Raw genomic sequence first — 6500 nt, forward strand, 5'->3', positions numbered from 1 at the left:
AAGAGAGGGAGTTGTTATGCTGCAACAAACCACAGGAGCAGCTGCTTTGACAAGAGTCGTCAATGGACATGAATGTGTAAATGGGTTCAGTGTCTCTTGGAAGTTGGACTTGAATGATCTGCCAACGTCATAGTTCAGTTTCAGTTTCCTTTATTTGTCATTATACAGTACAAGCACCATATAATGAAACAGCCTACTAGTAGGGAGGGTCTGATGGGTCGCCACTTAGGGGGACAGGTCAGTGGGGGAAGGAGCTGTAAGAAAAACTCTTCCCCATGCTTTCCACAGGAAGCCTAATGAGGACTGGCAGAAAAATAATCCCCTTATTTACAACAAATACTAGCACATACTAACACCAATCACATGACAGGTAAGAGCAGAGGGTAGACGTGTGTGGGAGTTATGTCTATGTATGTGTGTTCTGTGGGATGTTCATGGTCTAGATGACACACTGCCAAAGGTGTCCAGGCAGTGACGTGCGGTCAGGTGAGGCAGGTGAAATAGGTCCTCACCTGCCATCATAAAAGACAAATATGGAAAATAGAAGGAATAAATTAAATGGTTATATTTATCCAGTGACATGAATTATATAGTTATTTTCCGTTTAAACGTCACCAATTTTAGGTTATTTTACTCAAAATTGCTGAATTATCACATATACCTCTGAAATACTGAGAAGAGAACTGCAGTGAGGCACCAGCCAGCCGAGCCTCACCATGGATTGTGCAATGGCTCGGCTAATTTTGTTGGCGTGCTATATAGTGAGACCGGAAAGCTATCTCGCTATACGTCGCAGTTAAAATGATCCAACACATTTCCTCTATGAACTAAATTTCCATAATTTAACTAATGTACAATGTACAGTGTTTTTTGTCAACAACTGCATGTATGTAATGTCTTTCTTGAGTTGAGCAGTCCTAAAACCCTAGAAAAAGGTACAAAGTGAGGCATGTTCTTGTGCCCCATAGTAGGGGGCGCTGGTGATCCCAGGGATTTGGCCGAGGATTCCTTTTCCTCAGCCGTAGAAGAATGTGACAGTACACGACAATCTATAGTCAGCGCATCAAGTACAGCCATTCATTTTTTCCCCGCTCGCCTTTGTCACAATCCGCTCCTCCTCTCATCTGCCCAGCTCTACCTGCCTTCCACTCCCACCTCATCAGTGCAACTACCTTCACCTGTGTTTCCTCACCTGATTATCATCTGCCTGTTCGGTACATATACCCTCCCATTTCTCTCAGTCTCTGCCAGATTGTCTTTGTGTCATGCATAGCTCTCTCACGTTTATCTCCAGACTGCTCCCTCAGTTTCGACCCTGCCTGTCTTCGACCCGTCTTCCTCGTCTCTGCCCCGGTAATCTGACCAGCCTTCTGTCTTTGACTGCCCTGCGTGCTCGTTCCTTGTCTGCTACCTGTCAGCTGGGATTCCTGTTTGCTGAGACTGTTTTTCTGGGATATTGCTGCCATTCTGTGCGAAGTTTCAGAATAAACTGTTGGACTATTCCTGCTCTGGTCTCAGTCTGTGCTGTACTTGGGTCCTACCTTGACCTGTTACAGCCTTGCCTTTCTATAAAAAAGGAGCATTACATATCTCAACTCAAATGTAGCCGCAAGAGGACACAAGCCAGTGTCTTATTATGTCGGTTCCAAGCCAGGATAAATATAGAGAGTTGTGTCAGGAAGGGCAACCAGCATAAAACTTTTGCCAAATCAAACATGTGAATCAAACCTATGACTTCCATATGGGATCGGTCGAGGCCCGGGTTAACAACGACGGCCATCGGTGCTGTTGACCTACAGGGTGCAGGTGGAAATTGGACTACTGTTAGTCGAAGACGGAGAGGAGGAAAGTGTGTTCGTAGGGAGAGAGAGAAGAGGAACGCCGAGAGTATAGGACTGAGAGTAGGGACGTTGAATGTTGGGACTATGACAGGAAAAGGTACAGAGTTGGTTGACGTGATGCAGAGGAGGAAGGTAGACATACTGTGTGTCCAGGAGACCAGGTAGAAAGGTAACAAGGCTAAAAGTTTAGGAGCACGGTTAAAATTGTTCTATCATGGTGTAGATAGGAAAAGAAATGGAGTAGGAGTTATCTTGAATGAGGAGTTTATTAGGAATGTCCTTGAGGTAAAAAGAGTGTCAGATAGAGTGATGAGTCTGAAGCTATAATCGAAGGTGTGATGTTCAATGTTGTTAGCGGGTATGCTCCACGGGTAGGATGTGAGCTGGAAGAGAAGGAGAAATTCTGGTTGGATTTTGATGAAGTGATGCAGAGCATACCGAGAAGTGAGAGAGTTGTCATTGGTGCAGACTTCAATGGACATGTTGGTGCAGGAAACAGGTGATGAGGAGGTGATGGGCAGGTTTGGTAACCAGGAGACAGGTAGGAAAGTACAGGAGTGTATACAGAGAAAGAGGTTAGCTAAGAAGAAGTGAGACACTGAGAAGTCTGAGGAGAGTAGACAGGAGTACAGGGAGATGCAGCGTTAGGTGAAGGTAGAGGTAGCGAAGGCCAAACAAGAGGCTTATGATGACTTGTATGCTAAGCTGGACTGTAAGGAGGGACAGACTGATCTGTACAGGCTGGCAAGACAGAGAGACAAAGATGGGAAGGATGTGCAGCAGGTTAGGGTGATTAAGGATAGGGATGGAAGTGAATTGACAGGTGCCGGTAGTGTGATAGGAAGATGGGAAGAGTATTTTGAAGAGTTGATGAACGTAGAAAATGATAGAGAACAAAAGCTAGAAAGGTGACTGTTGTGGACTAGGAAGTAGCAAAGATTAGTCAGGATGAAGTGAGGAGGGCAATGAAGAGAATGAAGTGTGGAAAGGCTGTCAGTCCTGATGATATACCTGTAGAGGTATGGAAGTGTCTAGGAGAGGTGGGAGTAGAGTTTCTGACTGGGTTGTTCAACAGGATCTTAGATAGTGAGAAGATGCCTGAGGAATGGAGTAGAAGTGTGCTGGTGCCCATTTTTAAGAACAAGGGAGATGTGCAGAGTTGTGGCAACTACAAAGGAATAAAGCTGATGAGCCATACAATAAAGTTTTGGGAAAGAGTAGTGTAAGCTAGACTTAGGGCAGAAGTGAGCATTTGTGAGCAGCAGTATGGTTTCATGCCACTAAAGAGTACTGCCGACGTAGTATTTGCTTTGAGGATGTTGACAGAGAAGTAGAGAGAAGGCCAGATAGAGCTGCATTGTGTTTTTTGTTGATCTGGAGAAAGCTTATTACAGGGTGCCCAGAGGGGAACTGTGGTATTGTATGAGGAAGTCTGGAGTGGCAGAGAAGTATGTTAGAGCGATGCAGGACATGCATGAGGACATTAAGACAGTGATGAGGTGTGCTGTAGGTGTGACTAGGAGTTCAAGGTGGAAATGGAACTGCATCAGGGATCAGCTCTGAGCCCCTTCTTGTTCGCTATGGTGAAGGACAGGCTGACAGACGAGGTTAGACGGGAATCTCCATGGACTATGACGTTTGCAGATGACATTGTGATCTGTAGTGAGAGCAGGGAACAGGCGGAGGAGAAGCTAGAGAGGTGGAGGTTTGTCCTGGAAAGGAGAGGAATGAAGGTTGGCCGCAGTAAGACAGAGTACATGTATGTGAATGAGAGGGACCCAGGTGGAAGAGTGAGATTACAAGGAGAAGAGATCAAGAAAGTGGAAGATTTTAAGTACTTAGGCTCAACAGTCCAGAGCAATGGAGAGTGTGGAAAACAGGTGAAGAAGCACGTACAGGCAGGATGGAACGGGTGGAGAAAAGTGTCAGGTGTGATGTGTGATAGAAGAGTTTAAGCTAAAATGAAAGGAAAGGTGTACAAAACTGGGGTGAGACCAGCAATGTAGTTTGGTCTAGAGAAAGTGTCAATGAGGAAAAGACAGGAGACAGAGCTGGAGGTAGCAGAGATGAAGATGTCGAGGTTCACTTTGGGAGTGGCCAGGAAGGATAGGATCAGGAATGAGTACAACAGAGGGACAGCACATGTTAGAGGTTTTGAAGATAAAGTCAGAGAGGCCAGACTGAGATAGTATGGACATGTCCAGAGGAGAGATAGTGAATATATTGGTAGAAGGATGCTGAGTTTTGAACTGCCAGGCAGGAGGCCTAGAGGAAGACCAAAGAGGAGGTTTATGGATGTAGTGAAAGAGGACATGAAAGTAGTTGGTGTGAGAGAAGAGGATGCAGAAGACAGGGTTAGATGGAAGCAACTGATTTGCTGTGGCGACCCCTGAAGGGAAAAGCCAAAAAGAAAAGAAAACACATCTCAACTCAAAATGTTTCCAATGCTGCTGTTCAGAAGGAGCTGCGCATGGACTTAATAAGTAAACATAACATATAAAAAAACATGTAGGCAACAACATAAGGTTTTTATTCAAATGTGCTTATTTTTGTGTTACAGTTTGTATGTGTGAATAATTCTGCTTGAGACTTAAAAATAACCCACTCATTGTTGCTTATTAAATGATGAATAAGCTACACTGTAGGTTCATATTTTTGTAAACATCACCTGATTATGAAATCAGTGCCTCACCAGCCACGAACATTACCACAGGTCACTGTGTCCAGGAAAGGGAGAAAACTAGTCTTAGTCTTGTCACCACCAGAGGAATTTTCTTGTTATCAGCTAGCCGATAACATGGGAGGGTAACAGAATGGGGAAAAAATGTTAAGTAATTTAAACATTTATGAACCCTCCCCATAATGATTTTATACCACTTTCTGTCTGTATTACATTTTCCCAAACTCTTATCTACTGTTTAAAGCACTTTTGTGTCTCACGAAAGTCCGAGACTGATGGAACAAGCGCACTTCCGCATGCCGTCAGGCAAGAGATTGCGCGTACAGTATCATGTGACTGCCGACCAAAAATCTGTAATGAGGTGGAGTTGCAATTGTTGATGCACAATCATGCGAGGGCGCACTGTGTATTAGTCCTTCTAAGTCTAGCTTATTTGCAATGTTATGTCATACATCCCTGGACATAAAATATTAAATCTTATTTTACATTGTTCTATATATGACAACTACTGCAGGGCACAATTCAACACTATGGGCATTTTCTTGTGTAGAAGAAAGTGAAAAAAGGTGATCCAGAATTTATTTACATCCACCTCAAAGTTTAATGAACCCGCATTGGTTAAGGAACCAAATTTTCATCAAATTTAGTCACTGGCTATACCTCAACCCCAACCACCCTCCCCTCAATGTACATGTTTACTGTATTTTCTTTTTTGGCATGTCCAAATGATCATTTTCCATACTGCCTGTGTGTGTGTGTGTGTGTGTGTGTGTGTGTGTGTGTGTGTGTGTGTGTGTGTGTGTGTGTGTGTGTGTGTGTGTGTGTGTGTGTGTGTGTTTGTGTACTGTATAGGTGTGTAAGCATTTGGGGTTAAACAAAAGTAATTTCCCTATGGGAATTATTAATAGATTTATTCGATTTTAGTATATTTTATTTTTTACACACACACACATGCACGCACGCATGTACGCATGCACACATGCACACACAAACAAACACAAACACACACACACACACACACACACACACACACACACACACACACACACACACACACACAAACACACAGTGTACTGCCATCACTAAAACACGTTTTGCATACTTCCTTATTTTGCTGACAGTTTTATTCACAGGCTTTCTCCAAAATACCACACACTTCAAACTCGTGCTGACAGATATTTTAGAATTCCAGTAGATGTCATACTAGAGCAAATGAAGCCTCATGAAGCTTCGAACCGCAGAGAACCAATTGGGATGAAAAGCTTCAATGCTTCATGGGGCTTCATCTGCCCATCGCTAACTATACATGGACTTCCCAGTTACCATAATTTTAGAGTGTCAGAACTGTTCCAACAAGTTTCATGTTTTTGAGCAGAAAGTCCAAACAGCAGGAACGACACAGAAAATGGCAACAAATTCTGAGTGGCTAGCTGGCAACCAACAGTCTGTCAACTATGGTTTCCGTTAGTATTAGTATCCAAAACGTTCCTCGGGCATCTGACAAAAATGGTCTTTAAGTAACTACATAGAGTTCTGCTCATGTAGTCAGCTAACAGAACTATCACTTCTTCAAAATTTCTTATCCACTTGCTCTTTTGACAGGTGACTTTTCCTTTAACGTTAGCTCCTTTCCCAATCTCATGATTAGTTAGATTTCTTTCTCCAGTTAACCTGCTGACATTCATCTACGGCCCGCTCAGTGCAATCTGTGATTTGCCAACACAAAGTCGTTACGTCACCACGTTGATTTTGGACTATGTTGGGTGCGCTTGGCTTATAATGCCAATACACAAGCATGCTCTTCAGGTCAATTGTGTGTGTGTGTGTTTGTCTGTCTTTGTGTGTGGCTTCACGGCACACTGGCGTCGTGCCCAGAGTGTCCCCAGCCTCACGCCCTATGACAACTGGGATTGGCTCCAGCTCCCCGTGACCCGCTGCGGCGTATAAAGTGGAAGAAAATGGATTGATGGATGTTTGGT

This window comes from Antennarius striatus, chromosome 5 (genome assembly GCF_040054535.1).
Source record: "Antennarius striatus isolate MH-2024 chromosome 5, ASM4005453v1, whole genome shotgun sequence".
NCBI lineage: Eukaryota > Metazoa > Chordata > Actinopteri > Lophiiformes > Antennariidae > Antennarius > Antennarius striatus.